Source organism: Notechis scutatus, chromosome 4 (assembly GCF_049901735.1).
Source record: "Notechis scutatus isolate UNSWTSFEM ecotype Mainland chromosome 4, rNotScu1.2, whole genome shotgun sequence".
NCBI lineage: Eukaryota > Metazoa > Chordata > Lepidosauria > Squamata > Elapidae > Notechis > Notechis scutatus.
Window position 1 is genome coordinate 82,740,997 of NC_142012.1, and position 26,244 is coordinate 82,767,240.

The 26,244-nt window shown below is 37.6% G+C and overlaps 1 long non-coding RNA gene across 1 annotated transcript in view; it reads right to left on the minus strand.

Moving 5' to 3' along the window:
- Nucleotides 1-1,081: 1,081 nt before the first annotated feature.
- The window catches only part of LOC148130806 (uncharacterized), a 70,842-nt gene continuing 45,679 nt past the window's right edge, over nt 1,082-26,244 (minus strand). Inside the window, exon 3 of the long non-coding RNA XR_015749626.1 lies at nt 1,082-1,331. This is a non-coding gene — a long non-coding RNA (uncharacterized LOC148130806). The remainder of the gene's footprint in view (nt 1,332-26,244) is intronic.

The following is a 26,244-nucleotide window of genomic DNA, read 5'->3' on the forward strand; positions in this document are numbered from 1 at the left end:
CCTGGCATTAGTGTGTATGTATGTGTGGGTCCAGGGCTGTGCTAAAAGGTTCTTATAGGAGACTGTTGTTAACTTAGGGTAGGTTATTAAAACCTCTTATTAAAAACAATATACATGTTGATGTATTGTGATCATGGAAGGTGGTGAAGACAAGGCCTTGACACATTTGGGTGTTGAGATGCTGTGAAGAGGTAGAAAGCCCTGGTGGCATATTGGTTAGAATGCAGTATTGCAGGCTAATTCTGCCCACAACCAGAAGTTTGATCCTGACTGGCTCAAGGTTAACTCAGCCTTCGATCCTTCCGAGGTCAGTAAAATGATGATCCAGATTGTTGGCGGCGATAGGCTGATATTTGTAAACCACTTAGAGAGGGCTGTGAAGCATTATGGAGGGATATATATATATATATATATATATATCTATATATATATATATATATATATATATATATATATATATATATATATATATATCTATTTATCTGTTGCTATTGAGAGAGGATCTATTCACATCCAAAGCAATGAAGAGGCTAAGATATACACCACAAGGGCAAAATCTCAAGGCTCCAAGGAATGTTAAGAAGATGAGGTTTGCAGGAAGGTCTGAGAAGATGTGTTCATCACTCTTGTGTATCTCAATAACATAACAAGAGAGTTGAAAGGGACCTTGGAGGTCTTCTAGTCCAACCCCTGTGTACATAGGAAACCCAATCGCTTCTCAAAAATTTCAACCAGTTGTGTCCCAGAAAAATATCCCTTTCCCCACCCCCTCTGGATTAACAAGATAAGATGTCTCTTACCTCCTTGCACACCACCTGCATCTCCTGTTGCTTAATTTGTGGCCCATTTCTGTGGGTGTGAGAAAGTTGTGTGGGAAAACAATGCAGTTTTTACTTGGGATAACACTATTCACAAGTAGTGAGTACTGCTCCAATGAAGTTTGTTTTTATCAGCAGATAAGATAAATAAGCACAAGTAGTTCTCACCTTACTTTGTTTATCTAAAGGACATCTTTGTTTTCCCATCTGTAGGGGCCCATTTTCCCTGTAGGGACAATGGAAATGGCAGCAGTCCACCTTGGCAAAACTTTTTGGCTCTTGTTTTTTTAATCATAGATAACGTAGAATTTCTTAAGGTTAAATGAGTGCACTAAGTTGATTGGAGGTTTAATTATTTCTTGCTATTCCTTTAAAATCTCTGGAAAATCATGCAAAAAAGTTGGGATTTTGCCGCTGAAGTTTGGACAGCAGTAGAAGAGCCCAACCAAATGTTACAGGGTGGAGTTCCAGAGAACTCCATAGACATTCATTGTTCTTCTGGATCATGCGTATCTAAAGGAAGAAAGAAGAAAGAAAAAATAACCATCAAAAGTCAGAAAGAAGAAATGACATAAAATAAATATTTTTTTAAAAAGTCCATGGAGATTCTTAGTCATCCAGGTCATGGTAAAGAATAACCAGAAAGTCCAGTTGCCTCTTGAAAAAAAGCATTAAGAAAAGAAACAAAACAAAAGATAGAAGACATACAATATATCCATGGTATATTTCATTACAATCATCCATAACCAGTAAATACAGATTGTGATTTATTAATAAGTTGCTAATAACATAGACTCTAGAGAACTTTAGCTTATCGTTGAAGTCATGTATTTATCTTTCCAATGCTGAAGAATAAATCTTTTAGCTATAAATAGGGCATGGAGAATCCACTTTCTGTGCCCAAACATAGCTCCAAGGAATATGAACAACTGAGAATATTAAATCTTGTCTCAAGGTTGAATTTATACCTGTAATAACGTTCTCCTAAATGGAACAAATGGATGCTGTACAAACATAAGTTTAAATGAAATGTTATTCTCATTGCAAGATTTACTCAAGCTCATTCTCTACCAATGCAATGGTGTCCAGTAAGTGTGAATTATTATTTTTGTTGAATAAGATGTAATCTAAGTTCTGCTGACATTTGGGTTATTGATGTTAATGCCTCTTCCCATTGTCTATGAAAAATAAGATATCTAATTCTTTATTTCATCCAGACATTAAAGTTTGCATGTCAAATTGATTTTTCACCAAACAAAATTTGTAATTTTATAAAGAATTGTAAAGGGGGGTTTGTAACATGGATTTAATAATTGCTTAAATTACTGTAACAATTTGCAAACTATTACACAGAACCTGGAGATAATTGATGTACTCAATAAAACAGGAAGCTGATAATGAATGCATAAAGATATGTTATCTATTGGCCATAGTTTAACTTTTGAACTGGTTACTGACTATCTTGCAATTTATTCCAACACATTTATAAAATACAGGCATGTAATAAGTAACACGTAACTGGCATATAGTATTCATCATTATTCTAAAAAAATTAAGATATGAAACACATGTATCATAATCCAACAGCAGGAGCTACAACTTTCAAACCAATATTAAAAATCAGTGTGGAAAATGGATATTTGCTTTATAATACGGAAGAATGAAGGGGAAAAAAATACCACCAACTTTATTTTAGATGTGAGAGGAACATATATAATCTGGGCCCAATTTGTAAATTCTTCAGGAAACCCAAATTTATTTACTATGCTAATCATGTACTGTCTATGAAATCATTTCCAACTCTCCAAGTTTGATTGTTTGCTTGTAGATGTTTCATTACCTGACTAGGTAGCACCATCAGTGTGAGTGAATGTAGGGTTAGTATCTTGCATTCAGAGTTTCAAAGATTTGGAGCAACATATTAGAGACACACCTGTGATAAAATTTTGGAAACATTTGGAGAACCTTTTGAAGACTTTATGAGAAGACTGGCAACCTATCTTGGGCTGTGGGACATTAAGAAGAGGCTCCATTTATCTCTAATTTGTTATGGAGTGATTGTTCCCCAGAGCAAAATGCAAAGAAAGTGTAGACTTCACAATTTCACTGTAGTTTTCCACACCTGTAATTTGTGAATCACTCCCAAAGTTAGAGAAGACCCTCATTGTCTTCCTCCTTTCTTAAGCCCATGGAAGACATTGTAAAAATATTCACCTGATGGCACAAGGTTACAATCAAAACTTAACAGCTCATCTTGTAATAAAAAGGAGCATTTAAATAATGATCAGCATAAAATAGCTGAAATGCAGACAGCTGATTGACATCCATGGTCTACCTAGTGATTTCATTGAAAGAGCTACCTATAATCATAGGATTTCAAAGATTTTCAATTGCCAAGCTGTGTAACATTTCATACACTGTCAGATTTATTACTAGTCAGACTTACAAGACTTCACAAATTATTTCAATGGCTAAGGAGGAAGAACCCAGATGATATTTTATCAGGTTTGAAGATAAACGTATTACCTGAAAAGAGACCTAAGAAATTCATTTCAGTGGTACCCATGAGTGGGTATTCATTGAAATTGGTATTTAGCAGAGAGATGAAGCTGGGAAAAGTCTCTCAAAAATTCAAAGGAGGCTCAGTTTGTTAAGGAAGGTCCAGATTTTTATTTTATTTTATAAATGTCCTTCATCTGAGATAAGGTGAAACTTTTTGACCTTATAAACAAGAAGGCATCTTGCCAAAAAGAGAATTCAGGAGCCTTAGATGGTTTTAAGTAGCTAGTTTCAGCACTTTAGTGTTCACAGAGAATCTAAATGTCACAGTATAAGATTAAGATTAAACTGCCCCAAAATAACAAATCTAATTTCTTCTTGACCAATGAATGACCCACACAGACACATGTTGGCTTAGTAAAACCACAAGAGATGTTAGGAATACAGGTAGGAAAATAATATTTGTATCACAAATGTCTCATCTATAAAAGTCCTTAGAAAAGAACTGTCAAGTCTCATCATCCCAATAACGACATTTAAAGAGTGAGTGATTTAGAAAGCAGGGTTTGTAGGTTGCCTCAGATTCACCTTCACTCTCAAGGCTCAGGCTAATTGATGTTCAATTGCATGCATGGAAATGTAAATTCCTGCTCTATTTCTGCTTTTTATACTATGTCAGCTAAACTAATATGATCTGGCTTTAAAAGTTTCTGTTACTTTTGATGTTGTATTTATGACCTGTTGATAATGATAATTCTTGGAGACATTGCAGTTGTTCCCATGAAATTTTATTTTCCATAGATATAGAACTGTTTCCTCTTGAATGTTTCAACTTCCCACTGTAGCCTATCGTCATGGAATTCCTTGGCAATATCCTACACTAGAACTAGCTAGACCCAGCCCAATTTAAGCTTTGAGTTTAGACAAGGTCCTCCATGTGCTGCTACCTTCTCAGATACAAATAAACCATAGTCTGCTTAGCAATTTCATTGAAACAGCTACCTATAATCATTGAGCAAATATTTAGAGCCCTTTCTACTTTTTATTTCTGGAGATAAATTGACATGCTCAGCATTTTTTTTTTAAAAAAATGGGTGCAGCAGTAAGAGAAGGGCAACAAAAATGTTCAGCACTAAGATCTACTGAAAGTGCTTAGCATCTTAACCTTTAAAAAAAATGGTGATTGTGGGAGGAAACATGGTAGCACTTTTAAGAACCTGAAAGTGGTACCTAAAACGAGGTCAAGACCTATCCTCTCGCATTTCAGAGTTCAGGACACAAAACTGTGGTAATATAACCTATTGATCATTTTATCATTTTCTGTAAGGCCTTTGTATAACTAGCAGTAAGTCTAGGAAGATGTGGGCATTCTTGGTGGGGGTAGGAGTATCTTTGCTCAGAGTGCCTCATTCTGTTTTGATTCTGCCAGTTTAGAAGGAATAGGAAAATGGGTGAAAGTTCAAGGTACAAGATACACAGTTGTGCTTTCTCATGGGACTTTCCAAACTTTCCCATGAGACTTTCCGTGGCTGTATGATCTCATCCTAGCAAGGTAACATCTGGGATTTTCCAAGATTGTGTGTTCTCAAGCTGGTGAAGTAATCTCCTGTTGAGGTCATTGTTTTCTGAATATGCATACTGTATATTTTGCTTGTGTGTTTTCTCAATAAATACTGCTACCTGAGTTCTCTCAGGGTTGGCATTGTTCTCAGAGACAGTTCCCTGTGTCTCATTTCAATGTCAAACCACCATAAATGGTGACCCCGACGTGATAGCTTGGAAGGCTATACGTTTCCGCATCCTATACTCATCGTCGCGGACGTCGACTGGGCCCTCATCTTCTTCGCTGGACGAAGATAGATTCTTTTCGTGAGTATGGGGGGAGATCTCTCGAAGGCTCAGAAAGAGCACATCAGGGAATTGAGAGGGATCATTGGGAATAGTTTTGGATTTGGAATTGGCAGTAGGGGTTGTGCTGTAGGAAAGAAAGAAATTGAGGACTTACTACAGTATGTTTGGAAAAATATTAAGTCATATCCGGAGGGAGGTAGTATTAAAGTAGAGTCCTGGAAAAAAATAGGGAAATTTTTGCACGAGGAACCTCGTGCCCCTTCTTCAATTTTGTTAACCTGGAGAGTGATTATGGATGCATTAGCTACTTATGAACAACCGCTCCTATCACCCCCCGAAGAAGGTTTGCCGCTTTACCATGCGGTACGTTTGTTGCCGCTGACGGCACCTCCAGATAAATCTGGGGGACTGTCTGGCGCTAGAAATACTTTGTCAGAGGATAAGAGTTTACCTTTAAGGGTTCAGGTGGATGCAGTTACTGCAGCTATTCAAGAAGCAAAGAATAGAGGGGAACTATCAGGAGATGATTTGGTGGAGTTTGGAGTAGAAGTTCAACTTAATCCAGTAGAAATTGTCATGGATGCTGCATTAAATCCGCAGCGGGAGTGGAAGCCTTTACAGCTCAGAATTTTGAGGGAAGTTAAGCAAGCAGCAAAAGAATATGGTGTTAGAACGCCATATACTCAGGCATTGTTAGAAGCAGTTGGTTATGGAAATAAAATGATTCCAGCTGACTGGAAAGCTCTGTTGAATATGATTTTAACTCCAGCTCAATATTTGGTGTTAGATCAGAAATGGAGACAGCTGGCAGTCCAGAGGGGAACAGCAAATGTTACCCCAGATCAGCTTTACGGAGCTGGTAATTTTACAACAGTGGAACAACAGAGAGATGGTATGCCTGAGGAAGGGTTCATTCTTCTCCCACAAATAATTTTTTCAAGCCATAGGGTCTCTCCCTGACGGCGAAGGTGGTGAGAAGACCTTTACTAACATCAAACAAGGGAACAATGAACCCTATGAAAATTTCATTAGCAGATTGAAATTGGCTATAGAAAGACAAATTGATAATCAATTCGCCCAGAAAGAGTTGCTTTTTAAGTTAGCAGTAGAACAAGCTAACACAGATTGCAAAAAGATTTTAAATCCACTTATAGCAAGTGGGGAGCGAGAAATCACGGATTTGATTAATGCATGTAGAAAGGTAGGGAGTCAGTCTTTTAACATGGAAACTTTAGCTCTGGCTTTACAAACAGGACATGCTCAAAAGGGGAATTGTTTCAATTGTGGGAAGCCTGGACATTTTAAAGCGCAATGTCGGGCTCCTGGAGGAGGTCAAAGTCAGCAGAATAAGAGATCAATGGGACAGGGTGTTCGTCCTAAATCAGTGTGCCCAAAATGTAAGAAAGGATACCATTGGGCATATCAGATGCTCCTACAGTTTTTACTGATGGAGGGAAAGTTTTTGGTGCTTGTGTTTGGAAAGATAAATCTGGAAATTGGCATACAAAAGTGACATCAGAGCAGAAGTCTGCCCAGCAGGCAGAACTTGCTGCTGTAGTTTTGGCTTTTCAAAATTTTCACAATCAGGATTTTAATTTAATAGTGGATTCATTGTATGTGTATAATTTGTTACCCTTTGTAGCAGGTTCTTATTTGTCTCCTGGAATATCACCTGATATTTTAAGATTGCTTTTGTTGTTACAAGGATGTTTGGAGCAGCGTGTGAATGTGTGTTTTGTTGCTCATATTCGTAGTCATAGTAATTTGCCTGGAATTTTATCACAAGGTAATGCCAAAGCTGACAGTGCTGTAACTTCAGTCCTCACTGTCCAGCCATGGGACAGTCATAGTTATTTTCATCAAAACGCTAAAGCATTGGCACAGCAATTCAAACTTACTACTGCAGAAGCTGCTGCCATAATTCAACAATGTCCAACTTGTTCAAAGCAGGGCACGAATATCCCTATGGGAGTTAACCCCCAGAGGGTTGAAACCTTCAATGATTTGGCAAATGGATGTTACTCAATATCCGCCATTTGCGCCCTGGAAATATATACATGTGACTGTGGATACTTACTCAGGATTTTTAATGGCTACCCCTCAAAGAGGTGAGATGGTTAAACATGTCATCAATCATTGCATTAAGACTTTTTCAGTTGCTGGTACACCTAAACAATGGTCTGTGGAATACAATTCTACTGGGCAAGCTATTGTAGAACGTCATAATTCCACGCTCAAGACCATGTTGACTAAATTAAATAAAAAAGGAGGGAAGCTCCTGGGGCTTCCGGCGATTCAAGATCAATTAAATCTAGCTTTGTATACTTTAAATTTTTTAAATTTGTCTGGTAACCCCCCTGCGAGCGCGGCCAGCAGGCATTTTTCTTCTCCTTCTACAGATGCGGTGAGACCTCGGGTGTTGGTGCGGTTCCTTCCAGATCCGGCATGGGTTCCTGCTGAGCTGATAACGTGGGGACGTGGTTATGCAGCAGTTGAACATCTTGGTCAAATTCGTTGGGTTCCTGGTCGGTGTGTTCGGCCTGATCATTCGCAGGCACCTGTGAAGGAAGTTTCGGAACAGCAGGATGGCGCATCTGTGGTTCCTGATCCTGTTGATTCTGCCTAATCTGTCCTGGGCTGCTCGGGTGCGGAGAGAGCAGCGACAGCATGTTCAGCGTGCCGGAGATTTGGGCGATGATTTGTGGACCGATAATAATTACATTAAAGATTTGCGCACAACTGCCAAAAACTTGAACATCACCAATTGTTGGTTGTGTATGCACCTTCCTGGGAGAGTGGGAAAAGGACTAACATTGCATGGAGTGCCTTTTTGAGGAAAAAGATTTAATAAAGAATGCAACCTGGAGAAAACAGTTGTCTTGTGCTACAACAGAGCAATTCCAGATGTTCAAAAAGAAAAAAATGCACACATTATAATCGGAATGTGACGGCTAAGGTCAAGGTGTCTTTAAAGGGAAGGGCGTATGTATGCTTCACCCGAAATGACTCTGGAGGAACTTTCCTAGGGAATTGGTCCAGGTGTAATGTCACTTTTCAAATGCCAACCATCTGTTATAATAGCAGTGTGCAGAATTATACCTGTCTCCCTCAGTTCAATTCTCCTCAGTGCTATATGTGTCAATATCTTGAGAAGATGAAGAATGGTTCTGAGGTAGCCCGGGGGGAGCCTTGGGCTATGGGGAATGATGTGTGGTTCCTATGTGGGGAGTATGGGTATCGGGAGGTTCCCGGGAATTGGTCTGGGATATGCACATTGGGGTATGTAATACCTGTAATTTATAAACTGGATCAGTTGCCGGAAGGCAGAATCCGCAACAAGCGTGAGCTGGAATCAGGTCTAACCAGGGAGGTAATCTATGGACACAAATTTCTCGAGGTCTTATCCCGCCTTTGGGAATTGCTATGAACTATAGAGATATTCATATTTTAAATAATTTTACTGTTGCTATGTTTAATGATACTATAAAGAATATTAAGATGATTAATGTAGAAATGTCTGAAATTCGTACAGTTACTTTGCAAAATCGATATGCTTTAGATATTATGTTAGCTGCCCAAGGAGGAGTTTGTGCTTTAATTCATTCACATTGTTGTGTTTTTATACATAATTATGAGCCAAACATTACAAAAACTGTTCAGGACATGGAAGATCGTATTGCTCAGCATCAATCTGGAGCTGATGGGTTTAATGCATCATTCTGGGACAGTCTGTGGTCCTGGCTTCCTGATGGATCTTGGTTTCGCTCCTTATTGCAAGGGGTTGTTATTATTATTGCTATATGTATCTTATTATGTTGTTTTATTCAATGTATTCCTAATCTATTACAAATGTGTACCTCAGTCTTCCGGCGTGAGGGATCAGGTCATGAGGGAACTGTGTACTATGCCACTAAAACACCCCTATCTTTGAATAAATAAAAAAGGAGGGAATGTGGTAATATAACCTATTGATCATTTTATCATTTTCTGTAAGGCCTTTGTATAACTAGCAGTAAGTCTAGGAAGATGTGGGCATTCTTGGTGGGGGTAGGAGTATCTTTGCTCAGAGTGCCTCATTCTGTTTTGATTCTGCCAGTTTAGAAGGAATAGAGAAAATGGGTGAAAGTTCAAGGTACAAGATACACAGTTGTGCTTTCTCATGGGACTTTCCAAACTTTCCCATGAGACTTTCCGTGGCTGTATGATCTCATCCTAGCAAGGTAACATCTGGGATTTTCCAAGATTGTGTGTTCTCAAGCTGGTGAAGTAATCTCCTGTTGAGGTCATTGTTTTCTGAATATGCATACTGTATATTTTGCTTGTGTGTTTTCTCAATAAATACTGCTACCTGAGTTCTCTCAGGGTTGGCATTGTTCTCAGAGACAGTTCCCTGTGTCTCATTTCAATGTCAAACCACCATACAAAACTTCCAATAAACTGATTCTAACCAAAAGTTAGAGAACCTTCCTAACACTGGGAACAGTTTGAGCCTGTCACCAATGACCCAAATGAGTAGCAGGATTCCCTTTCCTTTTTCTACTCAAGAAGAAACTAGCCAAGGATGCTTTAAGTTGGACCTCTACTCTCAGCAGTTCTTACTTCATTCTTACTGGCTGAACTTGAATGAATCTTTCACATCCCCTGAATACCTCTGGGCAGAATGAGGAATGCTTAGGATTCACCCGTAACTCTCATCATTTTTTTTCCTTCTGTGAAACGGAAGTGCTTCAGTGGTGAAAGGATTTGTAGGTGATATCACCGTTGCCTGGGGGATGTCCAGTTGGAAGCTCCTCTAATGTCCCCATGAAGTTGCCTACTGAAGTGATACCCATTAATCTACTTGCGGTTGCCTCTTTTGAACTGCTGGGTCTGCAGGAGCTGCAGCATATGACAGGAGCTTGCCCTTCCCCAAGGCAGCAAAAGGTCTCAAACATTCAACACGCCCAGCATTCTAATCTCTTGAGCCACCACAATCCTCTCTTATCGATGAAGATATACAATAATCAGATATAACATAACATAATTCTTGATCTTAGTATCCATCTCAGCTATGGCTAAATACTAGAATTTATAGCATTTCTGCCTTGCATGCAAATACATTTGGCTGCCTCAGGACAAATTCTGGAGCTCTTCTCTGCATGCTGATGTTTAAATCCCTGGGATTTACAGAAAATTCTATTTCGAGTAAAGGGTGTTAGACAAAAAGGAGGGAAATAAAATATTATTATGGTGTTTTCTCTCTGCTCAAGTTATTTGAAAATTCCGCAAAGTCAAAAATTTAATAATGTATGTATTAAACATTAATGGGCAGTATTAATGCTTCATGTGATAGTAAATTGTAGTTTTCTTTAAAAATGCATAATTTAAAGAGGCTTTTGTGTTGATGAACAAGATTATCCTCCAAATTGCCAAAGAGAGTCTAAATGTCCGCTAAGAGCTCTTACCTTAATTTACCAAAAATAATTGTTGATTTCTCTATTCTAGATAAATGTGACAATTATTCCCAATCATTTCATTCTTGGCTACCTAAAATTGATATGACGCTTGGCTTCGAGTTTTGTGACAAATTGCATCGTTCAGAAAAAAAGAGAAATTATTTTGTAATAGGAATAGTGAAACAAATATTTCATATCCAATTAAGTTAACAGCCATAAGTAGCTTTTTCTCCTTCCTGGTATAATGCTGGCTTCAGAGGCTACATATATATTCAGTTAAGTAATCAACAGCAGTTTGAGCTACATTTTCTTTTAATGTGACTTGATGTCTATGAGAAATTGCTAAGTGATGTCCACTTATGTTTTCCATGTAAAGTTTTATTTCCAACCCCTAAGTGGATGTACAAATAACCAAATCCCCATTTTTTTTTTAAAAAAAAGGGGTCATAGGGGGCAGTGGTGGCTTATGAAATAATAATTGTCCTGGGCTATCAGAGAAGGTTTTTCCCCTCCATTGGTAATCAAAATGTGCCTTAAAAAATGCTGTGACTTTGCTTTGGAGAACTCACATAATTGCAATTAGAAGAATGGTCGGAGAGCACTGACAGCCAGTGTGGTAAGAAGTTATTTCATGAAGCATGTTTATTCTTCAGCATACCCATGGCAACTATAATACATTCTTTTAACAATGCATGTGTGAAGCCCGGTATATTGTATAAACATTGTTATTATTGTTATGGTTGGTCACACACAATTAGCCAGATATTTAAACTGGATATAGCATTTTTATCTACCTATCACGTCCTTCCCAAGGACCTGAGATAGGCAGATGCTGTCGCTTAATAACATCAAAGGTATCGTTACAGAAAGAAAGTTGTTCCACATAAAGCTGCCTCTTGCAGTTGACTGATGGGGATTTTGTCAATGCCCATGTTGTTCAAGTAGTGCTCCAGTTGTTTTGGGATGGCACTCAAGGCACCTATCACTGTGGATACTTCTTTCTCCTTTGTCACAGTAATTCCACTTCTATTTCTTTGTGTTTTGAGATTTTTCTCCAATTCTTTTACTTCTGCTGTTGCCAAGAGTTGCAATGTTGCCTCTCCAGATCTTCTTCACTGTCCTTCAGGTACTCTTCCCTAGAGCAGGAAAATGCAAAGCAGACCCCCAGCCATCAATTATTGTATGGCAGATCTCAAGATGATCAATGATGTTGCAATGATCCCATCTCTTGTAAGACTACAGAAGGCTGGAAAATTGTTAGAGAACAATACATGGGCAGGGGCCAACAATTGTTATGTGATTCACCAACTCTAAGATCGGAAGACATGGAAACACATGGCCCATAGAACCACCAAGAGCTGGATACAGCTGAATGGATATCATCATCATCATCATCATCATCATCATCATCATCATCATCATCAAGTCTTATCCCATGTAGAACAAATTGAGAGGCATAACGAACATCTCTTGTAGTACTCTTCATGAGAAGAGTACTACACTCCTCTGCTTGCAACAGAATACCCTACACCACCAGGCTTGAGATTTTGGGCTTGGACAACCTTGAACTATGCCGCCTATGGTTGGACTTAAGCGTAGTACACAAAATTATCTGCTACAATGTCCTACCAGTCAATGACTACTTCAGCTTCAACCAAAATAATACAAGAGCATACAACAGATACAGACTCAATGTTAACCGCTCCAAACTTGATTGCAGAAAGTACGACTTCAGCAACTGGAATGCACTACCTGACTCTGTTGTTACATCCTCTAACCCCCACTCCTTTAACCTCAAACTAACCACTATTGACCTCACCCCATTCCTAAGAGATCTGCAAAGGGCGTGCATAAGTGCACAATCATGCCTACTGTCCCTGTCCTATTGTTCCCATTTATTCGTACCTATTTCCTGTATTCTTACTCATGTTTATACTTATACCTATTATCATGTAAGCAATTGACAAATAAAATAAAATAAAAATAAATAAAATAAACCATTTGATATAATGCCTCCTGACCTTTTTAGAGGTATCTTGATCGACACAGCATTGAGGACTGTTAAATGATACCCTTTAATATCACATATTACATTTAATATCACATCCATTCTTTGCTTTAGTGATGTTTTCTTTGAGCTGAGTTCAAGTAATCTCATGGTTGACCCACACTGTAGCTGTTCAAGGAGGGTGTTAATGAAATAGAAGTGGTGTTCCCCAACTCATTTCTTTTAATTGGAGATAATTGTTGCTCCTCCCTTCCTCCTGAGCTCCTGAGGTTCAGTTCTGTAGAGAAAGTTCAACTATGCAGCTCTCCCTTTTTTTGCCCAGATAAAGCAAGCCAAATTGACAAGTTTAAGTCAATTTCCCTATTTTCCCTCAACAATGAAGGAATCAGGATTGCTTTGCTGTGGTTCTGTTTCTTTCCTTCCCTTTTATGTAGAGTGAAAAAGTAGAGATGTTTAGTATTGGAGGTTCTGCAACAGCTCAAAGGTAGCATTGCTTTTTGTTTCTTCTAAACCAAGGGTAATTAAGATAACCACAGGCCACCTTCTGGCTGCTTCCGAGGCTATGGGAGTGTAGATCAGGGTTTTATAGAAGTCCCGCTGCTTCCCACTGCCGTCCACCATTTGCATGTCAATGGTATCGTCTAAGGTCTCACGAAGCGAAATCTTTATGGATATTCCGTAGACGGTGTGACAAAAGGGACCAGAGTCCAAGGGGTGAACAAGAAAAATTTCCCTCAGTAATTCATCTTTGATTTTTCATTAGTAACCAGATGGGTTTGGAAGTTCCTGATTCAGGTTGCTTACCAATGTAGGAGACTTTCAATCAGTCTTCCTGCTCTCTCCTCGTAACAGCCCACTGGGTTTTTCCCCACTGGAAAAGTCACATGGATACTTGGCTGTGGATGGGCCACCATTAATCAACAACTGCATTTCTTTGATGCCACTCTCAGTTCTAAGATGAAGGAAATGAATGTGATATCAATGCACATAAATACGATGGGGGGGAACTATAACCATGTTGCATTGTTCTGGCTTGTATCTCATTTGACCCATCTCTCCTCTGTTTTGTCTGATTTAAATTATTTTCACTTCTGCATTCATCTTCATCATCGTTCTCATCATAGCCGCACAACAAGAAATTTTCTTTTCACCATAGTCTGTTTTTGATTGACACTCCTCGATGTTTCTTCTCCTGCTAAGTAGGAGGTCTAAATTCCAGGAATAATTAGAATTATTGTGATGTACAGCATGATATCCCATAGGACAGCAACCAATATATCCTTTTAAGCCAGAAATATGTTTAATCAATATTTCCTTATGTATTTGAACTGCATAGTGTAGAGAAGTATTAGGAGATATATAATTGTATCACTCACAATTTCTCAGTAACTTTGCCTCTATAACAATTCTTTTCTTAAAGGAAAAAATCAGCTTATTATTAGAGATGTCTAGAACTCCCATGAGAGATTTTGCAACATTAAACAAAATGCTTTTCCGCCTTACAGAAATTCATCAGAGGCTTTACTTCAGGAAGGACCTCCACATTCATTACACCCACCCTTGCTATAAATAAAATTCAACAATAAGCTATCAATATTCAGAACTCATCTGAAGAAATTGCTCATCTTATCAAGACTCAGTCCTTCTGAACTAATTTCAGAGAACCTTGGGTATTTTATCTAGAGAACAACCTGATATTAAGAACCTCTGCCTTGCTCACCATAAATCCTCAAGAGAAGTGCCTCCTTTTCAGATTATTATTATTTTTTTAAATTATATCCCTTTACATAATTTTTCAAGTGTGCCTTTGCCAAAATTTAAATTATATTTACATAAAGGTAAAGTCATGTCTGACAATAGAAGGTGGTGTTCACCTCCATTTCTTAGCCGAGGGAGCCATTTTCTGTGTTCATGTGGCCAGCATGTGGAGCACTATTACTTTCCCACCAAAATGGTACCTATTTATCTACTTGCATTTTCTTACTTTCAAACTGCTAGGTGGGCAGGAGCTGCAGCAAGGAATGGGAGTTCACCCTGTCATACGGCGCTTGGGTCTTGAATCCAAGCTGTAAGCTTTCCAGCTGATCCAGCATATTTAATCGCTAAGCCATTATGCTTCTTATGATATTTAAATAGCCTATTTATTGGTATTGCTATTATTTAATCTTCAGTTCCATTCACAGACTGGGACTGGTAAAAACTTAACAATTCAAGTTCTAACCAAGGACCTAAAAGAGCTGTTAAGGTAACATCTGAGTATATACCAGGACTGCTGGGAAAGGATCTGAACAAGAAGAACATGCCTGTCAAATGTAGCATGGAGAAACAGATTGAAGGAGAGTTTTTTTTGTTTTTTTGTTTAGCTTCATTTAGAGGCTGAATGAAGACTGCAGGTTGTTTTACTCCAAAATAGAGCATAATATAAAATGAATATTAGCCAGGTTATGAATTCAATGAATATAAGCAGTTCAGAGTAAAGTGGTTTTTTTGTTTTTTTTTGCAAAGTCAGGATTTAACAGATTTAATAGATAATCAAGTTGGAAGGTACCTTGTAGGTCATCTAGTCCAACCCCGCACCCAAGCGGGAGACCCTACACCATTTCTGACAAATGGCAGTCCAATCTCTTCTTGAAAGTCTCAAGTGATGAAGCTCCCAGAACTTCCGAGGGCAACTTCTGTTCCATTGGTTGATTATTCTCACTGTCAGAAAGTTTCTCCTTATTTCCAGGTTAAATCTTTCCTTGTTCAGTTTCCATCCACTATTCCTTGTCTGGCCTACACGTGCCTACACGTGCTTTAGAAAATAGCTTGACCCCTTCCTCTCTGTGGCAGACCCTCAAATATTGGAAGACCGCTATCATGTCACCCCTGGTCCTTCTCTTTACTAGACTAGCCAAGCCCAGTTCCTGCAACCGTTCATTGTATGTTTTAGCCTCCAGTCCCCTAATTATCCTGGTTGCTCTTCTCTGTACTTTTTCTAGAGTCTCAACATCTTTTTTATAATGTGGTGAACAAAACTGGATGCAGTACTCTAGGTGTGATCTTACTAAGGCTTTATAGAGTGGTATTAGTACTTCCCTTGATCTTGATTGTATCCCTCTATTAATACAATTTAGGATTGCATTAGCTTTTTTGGCTGCTGCTGCACACTGCTGGCTCCTATTTAGCTGGTTGTCCTATTTAGCTGGATGCCTCTCACAGTTACTGCTATTGAGCCTGGTTTCACCCAGTCTATATGTGTACTTTTGGTTTTTCTTGCCTAGGTGTTGGACTTTACTTATCTCTACACTGACTTTCATTTTATTAGATATGGCCCTGGGTTCTAGTCTGTCAAGATCCATCTGGATCTTGAGCCTATCTTCTTGGGTGTTAGCTATTCCTGCCAGTTTAGTAACATCTGCAAATTTGGTAAGTTCCCCTTCTATTCCCTCATCTAAGTCATTAATGAAGATATTGAAGAGTACTGGGCCTAAGACAGAACCTTGTGGCACCCCACTGCTTACTTCCCTCCAGGTAGACTTAGATCCATTAAGGACTACTTGTTGAGTACGGTTTACCAGCCAGTTGTGAGTCCATCTAGTGGTGGTGCTATCTATTCCACGTTTTTCTAACTTACTAAGAAGTAGGTTGTGGTCTACTTTGTCAAATGCCTTGCTGAAATCTAAATATATTATGTCCACAGTATTTTGCTGGTCTACTAATTTAGTCACAGTGTTGAAGAATGAAATAAGATTGGTTTGGCATGATCTGTTCTTAACAAACCTGTGCTGACTGCTAGTTATTACTTTACTTGTTTCTAGATGTTGGCAGATCTGTTTTTTTATTATCTTTTCCAGTATCTTCCTGGGTATTGATGTTAGACTGATTGGTCTATAGTTTCCTGAGTCTGTTTTTTTTCTCCATTTTTGAAGATGGGAAGCTCTTTTCCAGTCCTCTGGTAGTTCCCTGGTGCTCCAGGATTTTTGAAAGATATGGTGCAGTGGTTCTGAGATGACCTCTGCCAGCTCCTTTAAAACTCTGGGATGTAATCCATCAGGCCCCGGTGATTTGTTTTCATCAAGATCAGACAGGTGTTCTCTTACTATTTTGTTTGCTTATTTTAACTTTTATTTCTGGTCTGTCTTTTGTTTATTTATTTATTTAGTAAATTTTATTTGAGTTTTCACAAAAAAATACAAATAAAACATCTTTTTTGAAAGTAGCGTAATCCCAGGTTACATTTCTTCGTACAGACACAAATTCAGTTTCATGCTCATTTTTATGTTCTATTCCATATCTTATTACTGTTTACATTTTCTGCATAGCTTCTCCCCTCTTTTAATTTTCTCAGTTTTATTTTAATTATCTCGTCTCAATTCAAATCATTATATTTATATTTGTTGTCTTTCCTGTTTCAATTATCTATTATCTTTTCTCATTAAACAAAGTTTCTCCTGTAGTTACTGATTGGAGTATGACGCCTTTATATCTTTTAAGTTTATCCATTTAACTCTTATTTAAGCTTCAATACCCTAAAGTTATAACATTCAATATAATACATAACTTCCATTTGGATTCTGCTTGGTACATTCTTAAAATACACACTATATTCTTAAAAAAAGAAAATATTATAAATATATGTAATTAAAACAACACATTCCATTCCAATTCAATTCTATCATTAATGTTAATATTCATTAAAATATTAACTTCTTTAACATTACTTTTCAATTAAATATCATACTTCTTCACTTATTTTATTAACAAACATTTCACTAAATTACACTAACTATTTTATCCTTCATTTTAATCATACATTGTTTCCAATTTTCTAAAGTTATTTCTATTACTAATATAACAATACAATCTCATGTACCTTTACAGAATCTCTTTTTCAGTTAAATTTTCACTCATTATCTCTAAATAGGTCCTGTTTCTCTATATCTTGTTCCGGTCCTTTGTAACTTCTTTTTCTTAGAAATCTCCATTTCTAAGAATTGAAAAACGAAGCCAAAAGAACCCCTCCCTTCTTGTGCATCTTCTTTATACTTTTTAAGTTCTATTTTCAATTCATCCAGAAGTAGTGCCATTGTATAAATTTTTAAACAACCACCCGACTAATTTTAGTCATTCAAATGCAATAACCAAGAATCCAAAGATCACCAAGTAATCCAAATACACGCAATCTGTTTCTTTTTGCTCTTTTTTTTTCACTTTCTCTTCCTGGGGTTTTACTGTTTAGTTACAAAGTTTCAGTTAAAATGTATCTTTTAGAAGTCTTGTTGAAGTTTTACTGTAGATTCTTTTTAATTCCAGGCAGTCCCCTCCCTCTTTCCAGATCCTGCCCTTTTATTCTTTTTCTCTCCCTTCCTGCTTATGAAAAAAATTTTTAGTGTCCAGAAATCTTTATTATCCCTTTGACGTTTTGTTTTATTTTCAGCTTAATTGCCTGTTGATGCCAAAGTGGATTTTTCCGATTTCTTATTTAAGTCTCTTAGTTGTCAGTATAGGGAAAGGGAGAGAAAAAAAACCCAAACCTTTCCCTTTTCACTTTTCTTCGCTGCTTCCGACTCTTCTTTGGGAGTGATGTTATTTTTTTGTAAGTTTAAATTCCAGGGTACCTTAGTTGTTGCTTTTACAATTTAACCCGGTCAGCCAAAACTTTCACTTCTTATCTTCCTCCTGCACATTCTTTTCCAGTCGAGTTCTTCTTTGAGGTGGCCATTTCTGACCACCGCTGCAACTGTCTTTGGGAAAGGGAGTAATGGCCAGCTGAGGAGGAGAGATTTGGCTCTCCTCAACCCTGCTGGCAGTCTTCCCCCTCTTCACCACCTCTATGGGGTGGCTTAGCCCCAAAACCAGCCGGCTCGGGGTGCTCCAGCGGAGAGCCCAGACCGAACCATGCACGATCACAGATTTCTGTCTATCGCCGAAGGAACTCAAACCAGAGCCCTGGACTGTCTTTTACAGTTATGTTTTTGGTGGGTTGAGCTATAGTTTCTTTTTGCGTGAAGACGGATGCAAAGAATGATTTAAGCAGTTCTGCTTTCTCTCTGTTGCCTGTTACTTCCTCGCCATCTTCTCTCTTTAGTGGACCAACTGTTTCCTTGATTTTTTCCTTGTTATTTATATGTTGGAAGAAACTTTTTTTATTATCTTTGACTTTTGTTGCAAGTCTTTGTTTGTTCTGAGCCTTTGCTATCCTGACGTCGTCTTTGCAGATTCTGGCTATCTGCTGATATTCTGCCTTAGTTTTATGTCTTTCTTTCCATTTTTTGTACTTGTCCTTTTTTTCTTTCAATTTGCCAGAGAGATCTTTGTGTAGCCATACTGGTTTCTTCTTGGATTTCTTGTTTTTCTTTCTCGGTGGTATTGTGCTGGTCTGGGCTTCTATCATCATACTTTTTAGAGTTTCCCAAGATTCTTGAGGATATTCAGGTCTGATAAATTCAAATTTTCCCTGCACCTAGGCAGCCCTTCAGGTATCACTCCAAGGGCTCCTATATACTATTGGTACAACCATTGGTATCTTCCTTCACAGTTGCTCAACTTCAATGTGCAAATCATGATATTTTATTATTTTTTTCTAGCTGTTTCTCTTCAATTTGTGCATCAACTGATATTGCACTATCAATGAACCAGTTAAATATTATTAATATTAGTATTATTAGTGTTGTTGTTATCTGAAATTTATGCAGCCAACATACTGGCAATGACATTTCTACCACCTGTTTTCTTTGCAAGCAAAGCAAAACATTCACTCTGGCATGCAATTATATACTTTCATTTACTTTTCCTACAAGTCCTAATTCTTTAGCTTGGCTACCAAAAGGAGATTTCCAGCTAGTGATAAACTCTGTGAAAACAGTGAGCAAAGAGAGAGTACAAAGCAATAAGAACAAATTAGAACAGTAAAATTAGCATATATTACTAGACAGAGAAATGTAATTGACTCTTTTTTTCAGGTGGTTGTTATGGTTTAATCTGATTTTTTTCTAAACATTAAATAAAAAATCTTGATTAATAGATGGTATCAGTCAATCAATTCTATAACATTTTTGTATAACAAAAGCATATCAAGGGATGTTTTAAAGCATACATCTATAATTCAGTCGTTCAAAATTGCCCAAACCGCAAGATGGGCAGAAAATAAATTTGATCAATATATAAATAAATATCTCTTTTCAACTATTTTAAAAACATGTATCTTAAGAAGCCTCTTCTTGGAAGATTTATTCTTACTCTGTGAAAGAGATATCTCTTTTCTAAAATGACGTGTGTTTACGAAGAAAGAAAAGGAGGGAGAGAGGGAGGGAAGGGAAGGGAAGGAAGGAAGGCTAATTACTGAGAATTTTGAAAAAAAAAAAAACAAATTAGAAGTTATTGGATCAAGTAGCCTGGTCAATCTGAATAAACAAAGCATAGCTAATACAAATAGATTTTAAACCTAAGTGAGAACAGCATTCCACCTATTTATATCCCCCTTAAGCTGATTTTAAACCAGATGGTAGTGAAGACACAACATAATGATGGTGAACTTAGAAACATGGCTCTAGCCCATAATACATTTCCACCTTGTGTTTAACTTCATTTTCTGCATTGTCAAGCACTGAAGATACTTGCTTCTGTCTTCGTGTCATTTTACATTACCTACAGGAAGACCGGTAGCTTAGTGCAAAGACATGGGTTTCACACAACACAGATGATCCCAAATTAAATCTCTGCAGGATCTCCAGGAAGAGCTTGGAAAAACTCATCTAAACTACTCAACCAAAATTGCTCCCCAGTTTTGAAAATACAGAGCAGACTGGACCAGTCATATAACTGGCAAGCTTTCAACATAAGATAGCTTTCTACAAGTCCAGAGTTTAAGTAGATATAGGTAAAGACTATGTGATTATGGCATAGAAATGTCATCTATTTTACCTTTGATTCTACCTTTGATTTCCTTCTGCACAGATCCTGAATGATCCATTCTAAACAATGCCAGGAGTGCTAGGAAAGGATCTGAACAACGAGAACATTCCTGTCAGGTATAGCATGGAGAAACAGATTGAAGGAGGTTTTTTTTTTTTTTTTTAGCTTCATTTAGAGGCTGAATGGAGACTGCAGGTTGTTTTACTCCAAAACAGAGTATAATATAAAATGAATATTAGCCAGGATCAGTTTAGGAACTCAGTGAATCCACTAAATTCTGAAGAGCAGGTGTGAAATGCTATGAATACAGAATATGAAATAATAGAATTGGAAGGGATATTGGAAGTCATTCCCTGCAATTATTGTGTGCAAGGAGGGACTTAGCAGGGTTAGATGGGGTCTTGGAGGTCTTCTAGTCCAGCCCCCTGCTCAAGAAGGAGACCCTATCTCATTTCAGACAAATAGTTGTCCAATCACTTCTTAGAAACCTCCAGCATTGGAGCATCCACAGATTCTGAAGGGAAGCTGTTCCACTGGTTAATTGTTCTCACTGTCAGGAAATTCCTCCTTAGTTCTCTCCTTGATTAGTTTCCATCCATGGCTTCTAAGATGATCAAAGGCCTGGAGACTAAACCATAGGAAGAACAGCTGCCGATTTTGGGTCTGGCTAATCTAAGGAAAAGAAGAATTAGGTGTGACAAGACATGAGGGCAGTGTTTTAGTATTGGAGGGGCTGCCACAAAGAAGAGGGGGTCAAATGATTTTATAAAGTACCAGAGGGCAAGTCAAGAAACAATGGTTGGAAACTGATCAAAGAGAGAAGCAACCTGGAATTGAGGAGAAACGTCCGAACAGTCAGTGCAATTAATTGGTGGAACAGCTTTGCCTTCAGACGCTGTGGGTGCTCCATCACTGGAGGCTTTTAAGAAGAGACTGGACAGTCACTTGTCTGAGATTCTGTTCTGTTCTGTTCTATTCTATTCAATCCTATTCTATTCTGTTCTGTTCTGTTCTATTCCTTCTAACATTTGTTCTGTTCTATTCTATTCTATTCTATTCTATTCTATTCTATTCTATTCTATTCTATTCTATTCTATTCTATTCTATTCTATTCTATTCCATTCCATTCCATTCCATTCCATTCCATTCCATTCTATTTTCTATTCTATTCTATTTTATTCTATTCCATTCTATTTTCTATTCTATTCTATTTTATTCTATTCTGTTCTGTTCTGTTCTGTTCCGTTCCGTTCCGTTCCGTTCCATTCCATTCCATTCCATTCCATTCCATTCCATTCCATTCCATTCCATTCCATTCCATTCCATTCTATTCTATTCTATTCTATTCTATTCTATTCTATTCCTTCTAACATTTGTTCTCTTCTCTTCTCTTCTCTTCTCTTCTCTTCTCTTCTCTTCTCTTCTCTTCTCTTCTCTTCCATTCCATTCCATTCCATTCCATTCCATTCCATTCCATTCTTGTCCTGCCTTCAGGTGCTTTGGAGAATAGATTTGAAAATGAGAATTGAAACTTTCTTTTAAAAATGGTGGAGGAAAAATCTGGAGCAAAAGAAAATATGAAACATCTCTATCCTCAACTCAACTAATAGCAACATTTTTAATAGACTAGGAATGATGCAGCACTATGATCTCATACCTTAATGCAGGATGTTTACTATGTGCTATGGTTCAGAGCAAGATGCAGAGCATGAGTTGAAAGCTCTAAGTAGTTTCATAAGCATAATCAGATAAATAATTATTTGATTAATCAAGGATTATTTGAGACTTTCAAGAAGCGATTGGATTGCCAATTGTCAGAAATGGTGTAGGGTCTCCCGCTTGGGTGGGGGGTTGTACTAGATGACCTACAAGGTCCCCTCCAACTCTGATTATCTGTTGTCTGTTCAGGAGAGCTAATTGTAAGATAGACAAGAGATGGGAGCTAAGGGTGGATTTGTTTGTTTTCCAAGCTGTTTGAAATTTGTTGTTTTTCACAAAGGTACTATAAAAATGGAACTAAATGGTGTCCTTTTCTTCCTCATGATGTGAATCAGCTTTAGTTTATTCGGTGTTAATGTTCTGTGCTTCCTTTAATATCTCACCTCCATGAAAACTGTGGTAAATATGGAAATATATTTAAATGCAACAGTAAATCAGAAAGGAATTGAGTGTCTAAATTATTTCTCAAGGTTGCCATCCCTCTAACAGGAACACAGCTTCGGATGTAATTATTTTGTAACGTGGAGTAAGGGGAGAAGATTTTAAAAGATGTCTCTGCTCACGAGAGATACAAGAACCGTATGGTCACATACGTGCATTCCAGGAACAGTGGGAAAAAGAGGAAGGTATAAAATGTTGGCAGCAAGAGGGGAAAAATGGATTATGCTTTGCAAATAGCTGGAAAAGTTAAACTTTTAGACTCTGAACATTTTGCTTGAATCTAATAGTATCATGCTAAAAATGTCTACAGGAGTTTTTAAAAGCCTTTTTTCCTTCTATTCTATATATATATAGAACTGTAAAAGTCTGATTCACAGACGAACACAATACAGAAGGCTGATGATGGCAGATGAGATTCTGCCAAAACGAGCAAAGCTGATTATATATATATATATATATATATATATATATATATATATATATATATATATATATATATATATATATATATATATATATATGAAATTCTTGTGAATGGAGATCCTTCATAAAGTAGCAAAGGGAGTAGGTGAGGTTTCTTTCTTTGCAATAATATTTTCTCTGTACTTTTATCCAATTCCTAGGAGGTGTAGTGGGTTTGGATTAGGAAGTCTGGGTTTGCAATGGGAGAGGAGGAGAAGGAAGAGGAGGAGGAGGTTATTCATCTCTCCTATCCTCCGGATTTATCCTCCATCTTCTTGTAAAAAGTTTCAAATCACATTTTCAAATCTATTTCCCAAAGTACCAGAAAGCAGGACAAGAAGCAACAGATGGAAACTAATCAAGGAGAGAACTAAGGAGAAACTTCCTGACAGGAAGGACAATCAACCAGTGGAACAGCTTCCCTCCAGAATTTGTGGATGATCCATCACTGGAGGTTTTTCAGAAGAGACTGGACATTTGTCTGGAATGGTCTAGGGTCTCCTGCCTGAGAGGGAGTTGGGCTAGATGGTACCATCCCATCTGTTGTTCTATTCTGTTCTGTTGTGATTGCAATAAGAGTAGAAGAATGACTAAACACAATTTTATTAGAGCTAGAAAATCAGAACTCTTTAGCACAGCTGTTTCCTCAGCAAGCCCAAGTAATTAGAGGGAGAGATTTATGGGAAGGAAATGAAATGAGAATCATTAGAGATGATGTAAGGGGTTTGATGCAGCTGATGCTCTAGACAAGAGAGGTCGAAACTTCGAAGGAAAAAAATAACATGCAATGTGCTTATGAAGGTAATTAGGGCACTAGCAGTGACTTTAACAGGAAATTTGAGGTAAATCAAATCCCAATCATTTATACAGTCAATGTAACCAGAAGGTAAATAAAAAATAAAATAAGTGGGTATTGCACATAAATCAAATCAAATTATTGCACATATAAATTGTTGGTTTGCAGCTACTTTGGGTCACAGATTGAGGGTCAGTCTGGAAATTAATTCTAGCCCTGTCCAAAATAATTGCAGTCTAGCCCCTGGTTTCAGAAGGAAATAAAATGGTATTTGTGAATACTAATAATCAGTGAACTGATAGATTAGATCCAGGTCAACATGTTTTAGAAAATTTTATTCATTCACCCTGGCTTGAACAATTAAAGAGGATTTTAGAGGCAATTTTGCACAATGAAATATTAGCACAGCAACACTGGGTTTTTACACTATTGGAATCTAGTTTGACACAGAGCCCGGAAGCTATTAATTCAGATTCATGATTAAAGATGTAAAATTTTATTTGAATCAAGCTATTCAAATGAATATGTGAATATTGTGGAGATGGGCACTTAGTTTTCATGGCAACAGTGCAGAATTAATCTGCTGCTGTATTTTCCTCAGGGGAAGAAGGATTTGTTTGTTGTTTGTTTTGTTTCCTCAGTCCAGGACTTCCTTGTGAATAAAATGGGGAAAAAATCTTTCCATCTTATATTACTTTGGTAAGACCACGTAAACAGTTTTGGTTGTCACAATATAAAAAGATGTTGAGACTCTAGAAATAGTGCAGAAAAGACCAACAAAGATGATTAAGCGGCTGGAGGCTAAAACATGTGAAGAACAGTTTCAGGAGTTGAGTATGTCTAGTTTAATGAAGAGAAGGACTAAGGGTGACATGATAGCAGCCTTCCAAAATATAAAGGTCTGCCACAAAGAAAAACAAAACAGTCAAGCTATTCTCCAAAGCACCTGAAGGCAGATCAAGAAGCAATGGATGAAAATTTATGAAATAGTGTGTCCTACTTTGGAAGTGGGTTGGACTAGAAGACCTCCATGGTCTTGTCTCATCCCTTCCCTTCCCTTCTCTTCTCCACTCCCCTCCCCTACATTCCATTCCATTCTATTCTATTCTTTAAATTTTTGGTGGACATGGTGACTTGGAAACAGGATCTACAGTAGGCTGCAGTTGGCAAAAAGTAAGAACCATGTAATAGCAAATAAATTTATGTCTCTGAAGATATAAATGACTCTGGACAGAAGGTGATTCCATCCATTTTAGCTTGTGTGATTTTGAATTTCAAAATTTATTCTCTTTCTCTTTGATGTCTGCTTGTCCTATTGTGCACAAATTTATTACAAAAAGGGCATTTGTGCCTTGCATTTAGCTGGGCATTGGTTGTGTACATTTGGATGTGCCCAATAAATTGACATGTTAATATATCCCATTAATAAAATACAGACCTATATGTGTATATGGGTAGATAAATAGTGATAGGTAATTAGGTGGACTGATAGACAGATAAATGATAGAGATAGATATTTAGATAGATGCTCGATGGAATGATAGATGATAGAAGAAAGAGAGATTTAGATAGATAGAAGATAGATAGATAGATGATAGATAGATAGATAGATAGATAGATAGATAGATAGATAGATAGATAGATGCTGGAATAGATGCTGGATGGAATGATAGATGATAGATGATAGGGGAGAGCGAGCGAGCGAGAGGGAATCCAATCCTATTATGAAGGAAATAATTAACTGTAGAAAGTTGCAAGGGTCCAGTGCTGCTTTAAGGGTATTATCTGGATCATTGGCTCCTACAGAACATCTCCATGAAGGTTTTAAAAAAGATGAATATTGCCATCTTCTGTGAGATGTACATCACTACAGTCTAGTTAAACCAGAGGGCTGAAGATGGGACAGCATCCAATATCTTTCCATTTTAATTATTTTCAAACAAAGGAAGCTGTTTCATTGGCCAAAGAGTAAATATCTCTCAAAATAGATGGTTCCTTGTTTGTGAGGAGCCATCTTTTTCCACATGGCTCACTTCATGGCCATTTTTCCTTTATTGTTTCTTTCATCTCTCTCCCCCCCAAATTAACAATTTGCAAGATCCCAGGCAAACAGGGATAATGCAGGGATTAGGATGACGAGTAATTGGTCAGATTTTAATGCAGCATCCTGCTGAGCACAAAGGAAGGCAGCTGATAATAAAAGCACAATTTCTTTGATAAAGTACATGGTGTCAATGCTCAAAAATAGGCAATAATCTAAATGGGTCAGGAGACAAGAGTTGAAACTTTGCCTGATCACTGTAAGCAGAAGGGAGGAAA